The sequence below is a fragment of the Felis catus genome, chromosome E2 (assembly GCF_018350175.1).
Source record: "Felis catus isolate Fca126 chromosome E2, F.catus_Fca126_mat1.0, whole genome shotgun sequence".
In the NCBI taxonomy this organism is placed as follows: domain Eukaryota; kingdom Metazoa; phylum Chordata; class Mammalia; order Carnivora; family Felidae; genus Felis; species Felis catus.
This window is the reverse complement of record NC_058382.1, coordinates 24,759,503-24,778,142: the sequence shown is the minus strand read 5'-3', so window position 1 is coordinate 24,778,142 and position 18,640 is coordinate 24,759,503.

Below are 18,640 nucleotides of genomic sequence, written 5' to 3'. Positions count from 1 at the left end.
TAATTTCCTGGTTGACCCACTCATTCTTAAGTAGGGTGTTGTTTAACCTCCATGCTTTTGGAGGTTTTCCAGACTTTTTCCTGTGGTTAATTTCAAGCTTCATAGCATTGTGGTCTGAAAGTATGCATGGTGTAATTTCAATTCTTGTAAACTTATGAAGGGCTGTTTTGTGACCCAGTATATGATCTATCTTGGAGAATGTTCCATGTGCACTCGAGAAGAAAGTATATTCTGTTGCTTTGGGATGCAGAGTTCTAAATATATCTGTCAAGTCCATCTGATCCAACGTATCATGCAGGGCCCTTGTTTCTTTATTGACCGTGTGTCTAGATGATCTATCCATTTCTGTAAGTGGAGTGTTAAAGTCCCCTGCAATTACCACATTCTTATCAATAAGGTTGCTTATGTTTATGAGTAATTGTTTTATATATTTGGGGGCTCCGGTATTCGGTGCATAGACATTTATAATTGTTAGCTCTTCCTGATGGATAGACCCTGTAATGATTATATAATGCCCTTCTTCATCTCTTGTTACAGCCTTTAATTTAAAGTCTAGTTTGTCTGATATAAGTATGGCTACTCCAGCTTTCTTTTGGCTTCCAGTAGTGTGATAAATAGTTCTCCATCCCCTCACTCTCAATCTAAAGGTGTCCTCAGATCTAAAATGAGTCTCTTGTAGACAGTAAATAGGTGGGTCTTGTTTTTTTATCCATTCTGATACCCTATGTCTTTTGGTTGGCGCATTTAATCCATTTGCATTCAGTGTTATTATAGAAAGATACGGGTTTAGTGTCATTGTGATGTCTGTATGTTTTGTTATTGTAGTGATGTCTCTGGGACTTTGTCTCACAGGATCCCCCTTAGGATCTCTTGTAGGGCTGGTTTAGTGGTGACAAATTCCTTCAGTTTTTGTTTGTTTGGGAAGACCTTTGTCTCTCCTTCTATTCTAAATGACAGACTTGCTGGATAAAGGATTCTCGGCTGCATATTTTTTCTGTTTAGCACACTGAAGATCTCGTGCCAATCCTTTCTGGCCTGCCAAGTTTCAAAAGAGAGATCAGTCACGAGTCTTATAGGTCTCCCTTTATATGTGAGGGCACGTTTACCCCTTGCTGCTTTCAGAATTTTCTCTTTATCCTTGTATTTTGCCAATTTCACTATGATATGTCGTGCAGAAGATCGATTCAAGTTACGTCTGAAGGGAGTTCTCTGTGCCTCTTGGATTTCAATGCCTTTTTCCTTCCCCAGTTCAGGGAAGTTCTCAGCTATTATTTCTTCAAGTACCCCTTCAGCACCTTTCCCTCTCTCTTCCTCCTCTGGGATACCAATTATGCATATATTATTTCTTTTTAGGGTATCACTTAGTTCTCTAATTTTCCCCTCATACTCCTGGATTTTTTTATCTCTCTTTTTCTCAGCTTCCTTTTTTCCATAACTTTATCTTCTAGTTCACCTATTCTCTCATCTGCCTCTTCAATCCGAGCCGTCGTGGTTTTCATTTTGTTTTGCATTTCGTTTAAAGCGTTTTTCAGCTCCTCATGACTGTTCCTTAGTCCCTTGATCTCTGTAGCAAGAGATTCTCTGCTGTCCTCTATACTGTTTTCAAGCCCAGCGATTAATTTTATGGCTATTATTCTAAATTCATTTTCTGTTATATTATTTAAATCCTTTTTGATCAGTTCATTAGCTGTTGTTATTTCCTGGAGATTCTTCTGAGGGGAATTCTTCCGTTTGGTCATTTTGGATAGTCCCTGGAGTGGTGAGGACCTGCAGGGCACTTCCCCTGTGCTGTGGTGTATAACTGGAGTTGGTGGGCGGGGCCGCAGTCAAACCTGATGTCTGCCCCCAGCCCACCACTGGGGCCACAGTCAGACTGGTGTGTACCTTCTCTTACCCTCTCCTAAGAGTGGGATTCACTGTGGGGTAGTGTGGCCCGTCTGGGCTACTTGCACACTGCCAGGCTTGTGGTGCTGGGGATCTGGCGTATTAGCTGGGGTGGATCGGCAAGGTGCACGGGGGCAGGAGCGGCAGGCTTAGCTAGCTTCTCCTTAGGTGATCCACTTCAGGAGGGTCCCTGTGGCAGCGGGAGGGAGTTAGATCTGCTGCCAGAGGTTTGGCTCCGCAGAAGCACAGAGTTGGGTGTTTGTGTGGAGCGAGCAAGTTCCCTGGCAGGAACTGGTTACCTTTGGGATTTTGGCTGGGGGATGGGCGAGGGAGATGGCGCTGGCGAGCGCCTTTGTTCCCCACCAAACTGAGCTGTGGGGGCTCAGCAGCTCTCCCTCCCTTTGTCCTCCAGCCTTCCCACTTTCGGAGCAGAGCTATTAACTTATGACCTCCCAGACGCTAAGTCGCGCTTGCTGCCGGAACACAGTCCGTCAGGCCCCTCCACTTTTGCCAGCCAGACTCGGGGGCTCTGCTTGGCTGGTGGGCCGCCCCTCCACCCCAGCTCCCTCCCGCCAGTCCGTGGAGCGCGCACCACCTCACCGCCCTTCCTACCCTCTTCCGTGGGCCTCTCCTCTGTGCTTGGCTCTGGAGACTCCGTTCTGCTAATCCTCTGGCGGTTTTCTGGGTTATTTAGGCAGGTGTAGGTGGAATCTAAGTGATCAGCAGGATGTGTAGTGAGCCCAGCGTCCTCCTATGCTGCCATCTTCCCAGTCAATCCAAATTTTAAGTTTTCTAATGGGTATGCTGTGATAGCTCATTGTGCTTTCAGTTTGCATTTCCCTTATGATTAATGGTGTTTAGCATCTTTTTAATGTGCGTATGTGCCATTTCTTTATCTTCAGTGAAGTGTGTATTGAAATCTTTTGCCTATTCTCCCCCATCTCCCCCTGCTGTCCCCAGTCAGGTTGTTTGTATTATTGAGTTTAAGTTTTGTTTGTTTTTTATTCTGGATACAAGTTTTTATCAAATATTACATTTTGCAAATATTTTCTTTCTATCTGTGGCTTGAGTTTCCATTTTCCTAACAGTATAATTTGAGTAGCAGAAATTTAAATTTTGGTGACGTCAGTTTATTAATATTTTCTTTCATGGTTTGTGTTTTTTATGTCTTAGCTGACCAATCTTTGTTTTTGTTGCCTTCTTTTGGATTAAGGGTTTAAAAAAGATTTTTTTAATGGATCCATTCTACCCTTAGTATTGGCTTATTAGCTATACTTTTTTTTTTTTTTTTTTTTTTTAAGTTGTGCTCTAGGGCAACAGTTATCAACCATAAGCAAGTTTGCCAAAAGGACATTTGCCAGAGTCCAGGGACATTTTTGGTTTTCACAGCTGGGAGTGGGGTGCTAATAGCATTTATTAGGTAGAAGCCAGGGATGCTACCAAATATCTCATAATGCACAAGACTCTCTTCACATCATGGAATGACATTTTGGCCTAAAATGTCAAATGTACCAAGGTTGAGAAATCCTACTTAAGGACCAGGCTTATTAGCAACTTATTCTCTAAAGAATCAGATAGTGATGGGGCGCCTGGGTGGCGCAGTCGGTTAAGCGTCCGACTTCAGCCAGGTCACGATCTCGCGGTCCGTGAGTTCGAGCCCCGCGTCGGGCTCTGGGCTGATGGCTCAGAGCCTGGAGCCTGTTTCCGATTCTGTGTCTCCCTCTCTCTCTACCCCTCCCCCGTTCATGCTCTGTCTCTCTCTGTCCCAAAAATAAATAAACGTTGAAAAAAAAAATTAAAAAAAAAAAAAAAAGAATCAGATAGTGAATACTTGAGGCTTTGTATGACATATATGGTCTTTTTTTTTTTTTAAGTTTATTTATTTATTTTGAGAGAGAGACAGTGAGTAGGAGAGGGGCAGAGAGAGAGGGAGAGAGAGAATTCCAAGCAGCCTCTGTGCTGTCAGCATGGAGCCCAATGTGGGGCTTGAACCCACAAACCGGGAGATCATGACCTGAGCCGAAACCAAGAGTCCGATGCTTAACCAATTGAGCCACTGAGGAGCCCTGACATATATGGTCTTATATCTCCTTTCCACTCTCCACTCTGTGAAATGGTACTGTAATGGTACTGTAAAAACCATTCTTCATTCTGAACTGTACAAAAATAGGTAACAGGCTGGATTTGGCCTGTGGCTTGAGTTTGCTTGAGTTTGTTTACAATATACATGTACTACCTTCAAATAATATTTTATCACCTTATATGTAAGGTCAATTTCCCCCTTCTATCCTTTGTGCTATTGCTATCAAACATTGTACTCATATGTATGTTATAAGCCCCTCAATATTTTGCTGTTATTTTTGCCTTAAACTATTATTCAACAAGATTTTTAAAATATGTCTTATATTTATTAACATATATACCATTTCTAGTGTTTTTCATTATTTTGTGTTGATCTAAAATTCTATTTGGTGTCATATTGTACTTGAATAACTTCCCTTATCATTTCTTTTGGTACAGATCTGCTGACGGAATTCTTCTAGCGCTTGTCTGAAAATCCCGTTATTTTGTCTTCAATTTTGAAAGATGAGTTTTGCTGCTTAGAGAATTCTAAACTGACAGTTTATTTCAGTATCTAAGGATGTTGTTCCACTGTCAGTTGGCTTACATAGTTTCTGACAAGTAGACTGCTGTTATGTGTCTTTTTCTCCTGGCTGTTTTAAAGTTTTATCATTGGTTGTCAGCAATTCATTATCCTGTATTTTGTGTGGACTTCTTTATGGTTATTCTGCATGGAGTTCATTGTACTTCATTGTGTGAGATTTTTTTTTCCAGATATTATTTTGTCTCAGTTCTTTTCTTGACTCTTAACACATGCATGCTACTCTGTTTTGTTTTGCCCAATGGGTAAAATAATGTGTTTCATTTTGGATAATTTTTATTGCTGTGTCTTTAAGTTTACTGATCTTTTCTTCTACACTTTTTTAACTGCTATTCATCCCATCCAGTGAATTTTCATTTCAGATATTACATTTTTTATCCCAAGAGGGTGTTTTGGGAGGACTCTTTTTAATATCTTTTCTTTCTCTTTTCATCATGATCATATTCTACTTTCTTGAATATGCAGAGCATATTTATAATAGCTATTTTAGGATCCTTATTTATTAGCTTTACCATCTTGTGGTAAGTTCCCTTGCCTAAGGAGAGAAAAAAAAAAAAAAAAACAGAGAGAAAACTTCAAGGGAACCTGGCTATGCGCCTTTGTGACAACATCCCTCATGACCTTGTAAACTGAAACTACTTAATCAGAGTACATGTTTGTGTGTGTTGCCATACGTGGGAGACAAAGAAATAGAAAATGTGTAAAAATGTATGCCATGGGACATTCAGTGCTCAGTTCTTTGGGTACGAACCCAACTGAGCAGTGCCAGCACGAATAAAGTTTCTTCCTAGAAATTAAAAAGTCTTGGTGTCATGATTCTGTGTGTGAATCCTGCTATAATCTCTGTTTCTATTGATTGGTTTCTCTCTTGGTTATGGATCATATTTTCCAGCTTCTTCTCTGTCTCATTATTTCTGATTAGATGCTAGACATGCATTTTATGTTATTGCAGTAATTTGTTTTGTTCCTTTAAGTAGTGTTGGATATTTTTCTGGAATACAGTTATTTGGAATCAGTTGGATTCTTTCAGTGTTTGCTTTTAAGCTTTGGGCAGGACAAGAGCAACTTTCATTCTAGAGCTAAATTATCCCCACTTCTCCCCATTTTTAGAATTCTATCTGGTGCCCCGTGTATTATGAGATCTTTTCATTCTAGCTGCTAGGAGTTAATTTTTTTTCTCTTATTCTTTTCTGGCAGCTTTTCCCCAGCCTTGGGTAGTTCTCACACATACACAGGTTGGTACTCAACCAATATTCATGGGGATCCACTGCAGGTTTCTGGAGCTCTCTGTGCCTCTCCTTCTTCTGGTATTCTGCCTTGGAAAATTCTGGTTGCTTAGTCTCCTAACTTTGATTTCTGTTTCTTTACCTTCCTGAATCACCTGGGGTCTGTTTCTCCTCCATGTACTGAGGCCTGAAAACTGCCTCTAGGCAGAAAGCTGATATAATTATAGAGCTCCCCTTTTTTGTTTTTATTCTCAAGTATCACAGTCCTGAGTTGACTGTTGTCTGATGTCTAGAAAACCATTGTTTCATTTGTTTTACCCAGTTAAGGCAGGAGGGTAAATCTGATACATGTTATTCAAGCTTCACTAAAACTGGAAATCTTTTTGGATCTTACCGGTTGGAACCATTTCTAAAGGAAGTAAGGGACTCTGTTAGCAACCAATTTGTAACCGGCTCAAATTTCCAAGTTTCTTTAGCTCATTTCTGTTGAAATCTTTACTAGAATGGTTGGTATTTGACCATAAAAATATTTTTGGAATATTTAACTAAAGGGAAATATGGGTGGGTGATATCACAGGGCATTAACTCTTTCAACTGAAAACATACAAATTCCAGAATCTCAGCCAACCCTAATTTGGTTTACTTATTGCCAGACTTATTTATTGCCTAATTTGGTTTACTTATTGCCAAACTTTACTTATTCTGCATTTAGGCTTATTTGTGTGGGTAAGGTCAAGGCTGGTTGGCAAATAATATCCTACCTTACTAAAGAGCCAGTGTGAGCTCACCATGTGTACATACTTTGCGAGTTTAGCTTTTACTACTTTCAGACCAGGTGGGCTGACAGCTTTCTTACTGAAATATTGGAAATAATCTTGGTGTGTAGCTCTTTAAAATCCATTTTGAATGAAACTGGACCAATTTAGCAAGCAATTAAAAACTGATTAGAATCTTTGCATTATTTTCATGGGAAGCATAATACATTGCAGTTTCTTGTGAATGTTCTTGCAAAATCAAGTATCCCTAATTTATAGTTGGCCCTTGAGCTAGATGCAGCTCTCTAGTGATAGCTGGTGATATTTTTCATCAAGGCTTTTAGGAACTCACATGCTGTTTTATTTTAGATCTCTTAAAAAACTTTCTGAATGTGTTAGTCATGCTAACAGTGATGTGGCTTTTGGTACATTAATAAAGTGCTCCAGCACTTAACTTTTCTTCAGTGCTTACAAGGTACCAAATGAGCTGCCAAGGAAGATGAGCAGACAGTGTAACACTTTCTAAAGTAATATTAAGCTTAATAGCACTAGAAATCTATTTAATTCCCTGTCATTGCATCTAAAATGCATTTAAATCTGTTGTCATTGGTAAAATGCTCACAGTCATTGGAGAATTATTTTTGACTTAGTGTTTAGATCTAAAATTTGCTAGTGAGACAAATCTCCAGTGCTGGAGGAAGTTAACATTTTGGCTTTTCAACATAGTATCGATATTAGGTTAGAGTTTATGGTTCCCTGGTGTCTTTCAATCTTATGGGTTTAGAAAGGCTAAGGGATTTCATACTCCTTGTTTTTGGGAAGTCACATTGTCTTGGTCACAGAGTTTTCCTCTAAATCCAATATTCTCTTCTTTTAAATAATCATTTTGTTTAGCCAAGTCTGTGTAATTCCATATTACATAGATGTTGTCTCCTAATTTCAAAAGCAGATTCAACGGCTGTAATTCTTTTTTTAATCAGTGTAAAATGTGTATGTCCAGACTGTAATTGACTATTCAGCAGTTGACAGGGGAGGGTTCTGCTTGACTTTGTGGAATGTAATGACTAATTTGCTGATGGTGTTATTCTGCCATAGGGGAAGTGTGGAAATCTGCTCTGTAGAACACAATACAGAAAAGCTTTTCTGAAGGGGAGACTGATAGGAACTAGTAATGTTAGACATATGCCCACACTATGAAATTAACCGCATAATTCATAAGGAAAGATCTGAGGATATTAAAGCAAACATTGACAGTAGTAAAGCTAAGTCATTTCCCCAAAATAAAAATGTTGGTCTACATGTGTTTTTCTGTAGCATATGTTAGGGCACCTACTAGCTTAAGGAAAGAGATTGGATCTTCTTCCATATCCAATTTTTGAAGATTTAAGGGCATGGAAATGGCAGGGAATATGAGGCTCTCAGAAGATCCTATTTTGGAGATGGTGGAAATGTCTGAATATCTCATGTCTATCCAGCACCTTTGCTTCTAGGGAGTCTAGGGATTATTTCCTTAGAAGATGAAGGCAGAATTTTTTCAGGTTTGTCACTTATGTTGGTTATGAATGCATGTGAGTTTGAATCTCTCATCATTGCTCTAGCCATTTTTAGAGACCACACATGTAGGGGCATTGTTTCAACCCCTTTATGTTCCATTTCCATGCCAGCTTAATAAAATGATACCAAGCTAGAGCATTAGGTGATATTTCTCAGCACTTGGCTGAACATTAGAATCACTTAACGTACTTAAAAAAACAAAAAAAAAAATGACCCTATACTTAGGCCCCCACACTTCTCCTGAGATTCTGAATTAATTGGTCTAGAGTTTGTTTAGGCATAGATAATTTTTTTTTTAATTTTTTCTTTCAACGTTTATTTATTTTTGGGACAGAGAGAGACAGAGCATGAACGGGGGAGGGGCAGAGAGAGAGGGAGACACAGAATCGGAAACAGGCTCCAGGCTCCGAGCCATCAGCCCAGAGCCCGACGCGGGGCTCGAACTCACGGACCGCGAGATCGTGACCTGGCTGAAGTCGGACGCTTAACCGACTGCGCCACCCAGGCGCCCCTAGGCATAGATAATTTTTAAAAACATTCCAGGAGATTCTGATATGCTGGGAGGATTAACTACTGGTGTAAGTGATGGTAGTCAATGGGAATAGTACCTTAATACTTTTAGACAATAATGGTGGTGGGCTGTGCTCCAGGCTGGAGAGTGTAGCTGTAATGAGGGTGCAATCCATAGCAATTGCACTGGAGAACCTCAGATATCAAGTAAATTTCTAAGAAATGTTTTATTTTTAATCTCAAAACTCACACGGGCCTTGTTATATATTGTTACTACCATTGATTTTTGTTTTGTCTTTTTAAGTTTTTTTTTTTAATTACCTTTTAACCCATTCTCAAAAATCATCAGTTTTCTTACAAAATGGGCCTCTGAACTTGCTCCAGATCTCCTATCCTCTGGGTAGCGGATGGAAAGGGTACCAGGAAGTTTTGGGGGCAAATCTTATTTCATTTTCTTTAAAAAAAATTTTTTTTTTAATGTTTATTTATTTTTGAGACAGAAAGAGACAGCATGAACAGGGGACGGGCAGAGAGAGAGGGAGACACAGAATCTGAAACAGGCTCCAGGCTCTGAGCTGTCAGCACAGAGCCCGATGCAGGGCTTGAACTCACGGACCGTGAGATCATGACCTGAGCTGAAGTTGGACGCTTAACTGACCAAGCCACCCAGGCGCCCCAATCTTCTAACAGTGATGAGCAGCAGAGTTTTGGGGTCCAGGACATGAGGCTAGGTTGAAGGCCACTTGTGCAAGATTCCTTTGGCCTTTCCCAACATCTTTCTTCATTAGTCAACTTGCCTTCAGAGCTGCTTGGTCACAAAGTTGGCCCTCTCAGAAGGTTCTGAAGAATGGAGCTGAGTGTTTTTAGTGGGAAATAACTTAGTCTATTTGGGTGGAAGATCTGGACCCCCAGTCCTGGATTTTCTGCTGTCTGACCATGTGGCTTGGGCAAATCCTTTCACATTTCCCTAGTAGTTTTTCCTGCCTGTGGTGGGGGAATATGGGAATAATCCTGCCTGTCCTGCCTCTTTTCACACATTTGCCGGAATAGAGGGAGGCAACGTCTCTGAGGGAGCTCTCCAGCCTGAAAGCAACATGCTTTTTATGTTAGTTTCTCTCTTGATTGATTCTAAACCTTTTATTTCTCCTCATCTTCTTTTGGGCAGTTAAATGCCCCTTAGTTACTAATGATGATGATACTCAGTCCTCAATGAATGTTGGCTAAATAATTATGTTTCAGGAACTGAGCTAAGAATTGTCATGTTGGCTTGTGAGGCAGTTGTTAGCTTCTTTGTCTGAGAACCTGGGCCAGTGAGCCTCAGTGAGGTTAGGCCACCTGCCTTGGGTCACACAACTGGAAGTTAGGCCCAGACTCTCAAACAGACTCTCAAGCCTGAACTATTAACCCCTTTATTGGCTTGCACTTAGGTCAGACCTGATTATAAGAAGGCAACCTGGGGTCTATAAGGGAAATAAAACAATGACCCTATATTATCCACCTTGGGACAAAGTGGACAAGCCAATTGGGACTCTTTTTTTTTTTTTTAATTTTTTAAATGTTTTATTTATTTTTGAGAGAGAGAGAGAGAGAGAGAGAGAGAGACAGACAGAATCTGAAGCAGGCTCCAGGCTCTGAGCTGTCAGCACAGAGCTTGATGTGAGGCTCAAACTCATGGACTATGAGATCATGACCTGAGCCAAAGTTGGACACTTAACCAACTGAGCCACCCAGGTGCCCAGAGACTCCTTCTTTACCACACCACTGTCACTGGCTCCTCCTCCTCCTCCTTTTTTTTTTTTTAATGTTAATTTATTTGAGAGAGAGAGAGCAAGGGAGGGGCAGAGGGAGAGAGGGAGTGGGAGGAAGAATCTCAAGCAGGCTCTATGCTCTGTGTGGAGCCAGAATGTGGGACTGAATTTCACAACTGTGTGATCTTTACCTGAGCTGAGATCAGGACTCTGGGCACTTAACTGACTGAGCCACCCAAGCGCCCAGGTACTCCTTTACCATACCACTGTCACTGGATTATCCTCAGGAAAGTCATATGTGGGCATAAATCTGATTTTCTGCTAGGGGCGACAGTTTAAAAGGCCAAGGGATTGGGGGCTGGAAATGCTGCTTTGCCACTTTTCATCTTTAGGGTATGGTCCCAAGTTTCAAGGGTCTTTTTTGAAACCACTGGAAAACCCCCAAATCCTTGGTGAGTGAGGTGGAGCAGGACTTTGGGCCAGCATGGAAGTTTAGAAAGACTGGACTGGAATGATGAATTAGAAGTGATTGAGTCCAGCTGGCAAGCTCAAAGGCCTCTTCTTGCACAAGAAACAGTGCAAGTGACATTCTAGGGGGGCCTGTAGCTCACTTTGCTAGTTAGGGCTTTCCTTGCACTGGGGTGACTCTGCCCTGCTCCCATATCTTGAAAAATTCCTTCCTGGAAAGAAGCACTTCCTAATTTAGATTTTGTAATAAAAAGGCAGGCTCTCCACTGAAGCTGCAGATATTGGGAGAGTGAACTGACCTAATATTTTTTTTTTTAAAGTTTATAGAGACGGATTCACAGAATGAACCACCCAATCATCTCAGTCCAATTTCCAAGTTTTTGTTTTTTTATTAAAAAAGAGGAGATGTGGTTAAATATTTAAAAACAAAACTAAAAACTTACTAAGTCTAAAAGCAAAATGCAAGATAAATGAATAATGGCCTCCAGCCTGGAATGATTTCATCTAGAAGAAGGGAAATGAACTACACAGGAAGCCAATACCTGAACAATGAACTGGACAGACCCTTCTGCCCACTGTCTGCCCACTTCCTGTACACTGCTTGCTATGTGAGGTCTCCATGTGCCTGGGGAAGTATGTATGGTAGGATTTTACTGAAGGGAGAGGACGATGAGCTGAGATGTGCAAGTTCAGCATTTCTCAATTTGATCTTCATAATATTTCTGTATCTTGATGTTTACAGGCATTCTTTGTAGCAACAAATATGTAAGTTAATTTATTTAACTCAGTGTTTCTCAAAGTCAGGCCTTTAACATGTAAAAACTCTGAGAAGTCCTACAGAAAAAGTCCCTTGTCAGACTCCCAGAGGAAGATGTATGCAGTTTTTCCTAAAATTTCTGGTCACTAGCTCTTTTACACACATTTTCTAGCATATCTGTCACTGAGAGTAGTAGAAACCATGGTATTGCTAGTCAACATTTACTCTGCACTTTGTACCTGGTACTGTGGTAAGCCCTTTCCTCTCTTTTCTTGCTAATGCTTTGAGATAATGTGAGGATTGTTTCCTTTACAAACTGGAGATAGCAATAGCAGCTACCTGCAGGATTGTTAAATTTCCCCAAGATCACACAGTTGATGAGTAGTGGGTGTCCATATCTGAACCCCCAAAATGTTGCCTGGCATTTGAGCTGTTTTCCTGTCCTGCCTCACTTCCCCAGTTGCCAGGCTCCAACCCCTCATTACTTGGGGTCACTTAAACAGGAATCAGTTCCTAGCAGCTTGGCAGAGCAGCTGACATTCTGTAGGTGGTCACATGTTCCTGGGCTGTTAGGTCCCAGGTCCCCTCAGACCAGTGCCATGCTCACATCTTCACCAAGCCCTGTTCTTCCCTAGCCCCAATGGAGTTGCTGTGGGCATGTAAGAGAAGAAATGTGGTTCTAAACTCAAATATCTTTAGTAGCAGGGAGCCTTTCCCCTTTTCTGGCTTGTAGGAGACATCAAAGATGGGTGGAAGTTTGCCCGTCTGGTTACAAAGTTGCCTGGAGGAGCTCTTGTTGCCAAGCTTCTCCCAAGGTCAGAGACCCCTTTGAAAAGGCTGTGTGGGGTTAGCCAGGGAGAAAATAACAACACCTCTGAAGTGTGCTGAACTTGGCTCTAATTGAGCTCTTCCTGATGATTAGAATTTATTTGCATTCATTTTCCAGCAGAAGGGTTTCTCTGCCTCCTCAGATGGCACAGCATCAGAGCAGGGCCACATGTGCCACTGATGATTCTTTTTGGCAAAATTAGCCAAGGTGCATTAGGCAAAAGAAGAAAAGATCAGAGATCTTGGAAGGCTCATACATCATGTTCTGTGAGCTCGCTGCCTCCAGTCCTTTTCTCTTGGAGGCAGTGGTCTTGGTGAGGTTGGAAGGACCAGCTGATGGAGGGGGTAGGAAGAGAGAGACTATTTTGGGAGATAAAAGGCTGTTTGGAGGTGGTGAAGCTGCTCCCATTAGAGCACCAGGAAAGCTTCTGAAAACATTAACTCATTAAGCCTCCCACTCTTGTTGACTGGGAAGCCACTCTCTCAAGCCCCATTAAGCAGCCTAGATCTTAGGTGATGATCACCCCTTATTACCCTGGGCCACAGCTGTGCTGGGCGGGTGTGTCAGCAGGGTTCCCAACTCTGAAGACTTTTTGAAATCTCTCATTTTCAAGGGACATATTTTCAAATTCTCCAAGAGGATTTTTGAGTTCAAGGTTTGTTGTTTCCTTGTTCACTTGGCAATCACTAATGAGTTACTTGAACATTGCACTGAACTTTGAGCATGACCCCAAACTCATCTCTAAGTGTCTGCTCTGCATCTGATCTCCCCACTGCAGGTGGGGATTTGAGAAGAAGGTGGGAAGGGAACACAGTCTGGGTTCCATATCATAATATGCTTTCTTAAATGAGGAGTCATACATGTATTCCCATGAAATATCCTCCCCCAGAATCAGTGTGGCTATCTGTGGATGGATGGTTAAGGTCACTGGAGAAACATCTGATTTTGCTAAGACAAACTGTTGCTCCTTCTCTCCTTGGATGCAGTTTTGGGGGGATTGTCATTGCTGGTTTCTTGTTCTCTCCTGGTCAGACGTGGACCAGTGATGTAAGCTCAGGTTATCACACACAACTTGGATATATATATTTTTTCCATAGTTCTAACATTATTATTATTTTAAAGATAAAGCTATAGTTACATTTCAAATCATTTCAAGGTTGTTAATTTGTTACTTTGGATGAAATTGTGGATGGTGGGCATAAATTAAAGTGTCTGACTTGTATGACCAAAAGTGGTCCTAGATTGACATTGGAAACAAAAAATGAAATTGCAACAAGGTAAAAGGAAGATGCAAAATAATAAGTGTTTTACTGTGTATAAAGGCTCATCCTGTTTTATGCAGAAAGAAGTCATAGTACTTCCACTGTGGAGGTTCAGCTCTACATGAGTCTGTGGGACTGTCCTGAGGGTCCAGGCCAGGAAGGTAGCAATTCTCCTTTTCTGAGTTAGGACAGCTTGGGGACCATGTTATTCCTGGTCTTGCCAAGTTGTGGGCCCAACCACTTAATCTTCCTCTGTAAAATCAGGATATCATTGGCTCCTTTCCTGTGATCTTGGGAGGGTCTTCCCAGAGATATATCTGTGAATTGCTACAGATACTCAGTCAAACTCCCAAGAATTTGGTTCTTGAGAAGGATGACTGAAGAATGAAAATGGGATTTTGCTCATTCCAAGGGTCATGCTGAATCCAGGTTTCTGCTCCTGGGTCTCCAGGATGACTCTATTTCTGTCCTTTCAGACAGCTTTGCCTTAGGCAATGAACATAAAGGAATCTCCTGGAAAGATACATGGTAGGAGGCTCAAAGACTCCTCTGTAAAAAAGGCTATAAAACTTCTCAGAATTTTTGTAAGGATTAAAAGAAAGATGGTATGTGCACACAGACTTATTTCCAACAAACATGGTACAAGTGTAAGGCTTTGTTGTTGAAAGTTATGGTTAAGTGGCCATAGGTCCAGCCTCTCACTTGGTTGTGCTGTCAAAAAGACTTCTGTGCAGTTAATGTTTGAATACCTTTGGTGATGGGGAGCTCACCACTTGTAAAGCATTCTGCTTCATTGTTGGATGCTTCAAGTTAGAAAGTAGAAATGGCTTAAGACAGATGTCATGGGTCTTTATTCCACCTTGTTCCAGGGAATGGAACTGGCTCCTGTGTACCGTGTATAACGATCATATCAAATTCCTCCAGCTTAAAGGGAGGTTCATTTTGTTACTTAGTGCCCTGGAAGCCTCTCCTGAATGGAGAGGGAGTCTGAAGCATTCTCCATGTGCTTGGTATAGGAAACTTTGGGGTGGGGAGGAATTCAAGGGACAGCAGGGGCCTCAGGCATTTGGGGAGGGACAACAGTTTGGGCAATAGCCAGCATCTGCAGTGGCTATTAGACCAACACATCATTCCTCTGTGCCAAGCTCAGAGGAGAAGTCATTTATTTCCTGCTCTGCCAAGCTGTTTTAGATCTACACTGGCTGCCCCATCTTTGTTGGAATCTGGGGTAATGTGAGGTAAGGGAATCCACATCATGATAATCTACTAATGGTTTCTTAAACACCTCTTCTAGGAATAGGGCTTGGAATTCTATTATCCAGTTGACTAGAGGGGAAAATTGTTTTCGGGAGTGTAATTAATGTGACTTTCAAAACCAGAAGTGATCCAGAGAAGACGATGACTTGGTCTTAAGAAATCCCTGCCCCACTTCCTGCCCTGGAGTGTGTTAAGAAACTCAGGAGATAAAAATGAAAACGAATTCAAGCCCAAAAGGTCCTAGGATAGCAATTTATTCAGGTGACTTATTAGGAGTAGAAAGATCTGAAGTCAACATCAAACTTAAGGTAAAACGCTGAGACTGAAAACTGGTGGCCTACAGATGTTTTTTTTTGTTTGTTTGTTTTTTGCCTACACAGTGTTTAAAAAATCTAATTAGCAACTAAGAAAAAAAGAATGGGAGTTTACATAAAAATCAGAATTTCCATTTTTTTTTTTTTAAAAACCTAGAAGACCTGGCCCTGGGACCCCAAGTCTGGCATGCCCGGAGCTGAGAGGCTGCAGGTCCCTCTGTCTGGCACAGGATCTCCCACCCACAGTGTTTCTGAGATGGGTGAGGCAGCCAGGTGGGAGAGGAGCCTCTGCCCTTCACAGTCTTCCTCTCATCCGAGTCCTGCCAGGCCGATGTTATGTACGGCTAGTCAGGACTGCACTCTGGTAGACATTCCTTGTTTAACTGCTCCAAAGCAGGAGTCATGGAGAACAGAAGTGACATAGAGAAACTAAAACAATATACAAGAAACTTGTGTCAAATGAAAAATTGTTCCTGGGTTTGCTCTTCTGTTGTTCCCAATCTGAGAGTCAAAGAAAATGATGTTTGTTGTTATTAAGACCCTTTAAGAGAGAAGTAGCTTTCCAGTAGCTTGGAAATAGCAAGCTAGTGGATTGTTTTTCCGTTAACCTTTTTTTTTTTAATTGTTTTTTTTTTCAACGTTTATTTATTTTTGGGACAGAGAGACAGAGCATGAACGGGGGGGGGGGGGGCAGAGAGAGAGGGAGACACAGAATCGGAAGCAGGCTCCAGGCTCCGAGCTGTCAGCACAGAGCCCGACGCGGGGCTCGAACTCACGGACCGCGAGATCGTGACCTGGCTGAAGTCGGACGCTTAACCGACTGCGCCACCCAGGCGCCCCTCCGTTAACCTTTCGATCATTGACACACTGGGTTGTTTCTTCACCCTGATGACACACACGCGGGGGCTTTAGCCAATGTCAGCCGCTGGAGAGTTACTGGATAGATATCAAAGAGCCTGTTGTTTATTATACCTGAATGCAGACAGATTCTCGATAACTGGGTCAGGAGTGGCCCACCAACACCTGTGGGTGTGCTTGAACATTATCATTTGAATTTCACAAGTAGGTTTGGATATATTTGGGTAAGTCCTTTATGTCAAAGAGCTAAGTGGATTTAGACCTTCAGAACAACTAAAGCTGTTCAGTAAAAGCATCTAACATGTCCAGTTAGCAGTCTTCAAAATTATATTGTAAGCAACATTATGAAAAATTGTTAGAAATGGAAGTAGTTTCATCGTACTAAACTTCCTCTTGAAATTTTGAAATTTAATGGATGTTCATAGATATATTCATCTATCCAAGATTCACTGAGCACATGGTATGTGCCAGACTCTAGGAGCTCGAGGAGCTACAGGTTTATGAATACAGCTGAGACAGAAAGCAAGTCAACTTTGCCCACAACTGACATGTGAAATGAGTGGTCAAATGTGTAGTGTCATTTTGACTGGTCAACAATTATATTTATTTATTTAAAAAAATGTTTATTTTTTTTATTTGAGAGAGAGAAAGTGTGCAAAGATGGGAGGGGCAGAGAGAGAGGGAGAGAAAATCCCAAGCAGGCTTTGTGCTGTCAGCTCAGAACCAGATGTGGGACTCAATCCCATGAACCATGAGATCATGACCTCAGCAGAAATCAGGAGTCTGAGGCTTAACTGACTGAGCCATCCAGGCACCCAAGCAATTATTCTTATTATTTATTATTTATAAAGGTTTATTTATTTATTTTGAGAGAGAGAGCATGAGTGTGCACAAATGAACAGGAGAGGGGAAGAGAGAGAGGGAGAGAAAGAATCCTCAGCAGGCTCTGCACTGTCAGCACAGAGCCCAATGTGGGGCTCAATCCCATGAACCATGAGATCACGACCTGAGCTGAAATCAAGAGTCATACACTTAACACAATGAGCCACTCAGGTGCGCCTATTTAGCTACTCTTGCTAGACATTTAAGTTATTTACACATTTTCACTATTATATGAAGATAATAGTGAACATGCTAAAGTGAACACTTGTACCCATGTATCACTGTGTGCTTGTCTGATTATTTTCTTAGAACAGGGTTTTTAACCCTGACACTATTGCCACTTTGGCCTGGACAGTCTTTTGAGGGGAGCTGTCCTGTGCAAGGTAGGATGTTTAGCAGCATTTCTGGTCTCTTTCTACTAGATGCCAGTAGCAGCTCTCCAGTTGTGACAACCAAAAATGTCTCTAGACACTGCCAAATGTTCCCTGGGAGAAAAAGTTGCCTTCAATTGGGAGCCATTGCCTTAGAATAAATTCCAATAACTAGAAATTGCATCAAAGGGGATGTACAACTCCACGGTTTTGTTTATGTGCTCCAAATTAAAGGCTGTGGGAGATTATACCTTGTTGTTGATGAAGGTGTGGGGGAGCAGGTATCCTCCTGCACTGGTGGGGGTATAATTTTTTTAAGGATTTGTTTTAATGTTTATTTTTGAGAGACAGAGATAGAGTGTGAGCAGGGAAGGGTCAGAGAGAGAGGGAGACACAGCATCCAAGGCAGGCTCCAGGCTCTGAGCTGTCAGCACAGAGCCCAATGCGGGGCTTGAACTCCTGAACTGAACCATGAGATCATGACCTGAGCCGAAGTTGGACGTTCAACCGACTGAGCCACCCAGGCACCTGGGGTATAGTTTTTTTTTTTAAATTTGAGTTGAAGTTTACATAACATACAGTTACCATTTTAAAGTGTACAGTTCAATGAGATTTAGTGCATTCACAATGCTGTGCAACTATCAGTTCTCTCTAGTTTCAAATATTTTCATTACCCCAAGAAAAATACCCATTAAATAGTCACTCCAGGTTTCTCCCTTACCCTATCTACTTTATGTCTCTGGATTTGCCAATTCTGTCAAATATTTATTTTGCTAAATAAATAAATCACACAACATGTGATTTTTGTGTCTGGCTTTTTTCACATAGCATAGTATTTTTGAGGTTCTTCTAAGTTGTAGCATGTATCATACTTTACTTCTTTTTATGACTGAATAATATTCCATTGTATGTATATATCACAATTTGTTTATCCATTCATCATTGATGGTCATTTGGTTTGTTTACATTTTTTTGGCTATTGTGAATTATAGTGCTACAAGGTGCATACATTTAAACATTTTCAACCTATCAGATTGACAGAGGTTAAAAACAACATTGAGATATTTTAAATGCCTTTGTTATAAGTGGCCAGTAAATATGTTTAAGAATATTCAGATTCCTTGGTGTGGACAATGGCAGCCATTTTGATGTTTGTCATCAATAAGTGAATGTGAAAATATGTGCTGAGATTTTATTTATTTATTTATTTTTGGTCTGGTCCTGTGTTAAGTGTTGGGAATGGTGGGATTTTCAAAAGAAGCATAGAGTTGTTTATTACTTTACTCACCCACTGCCCTTACCC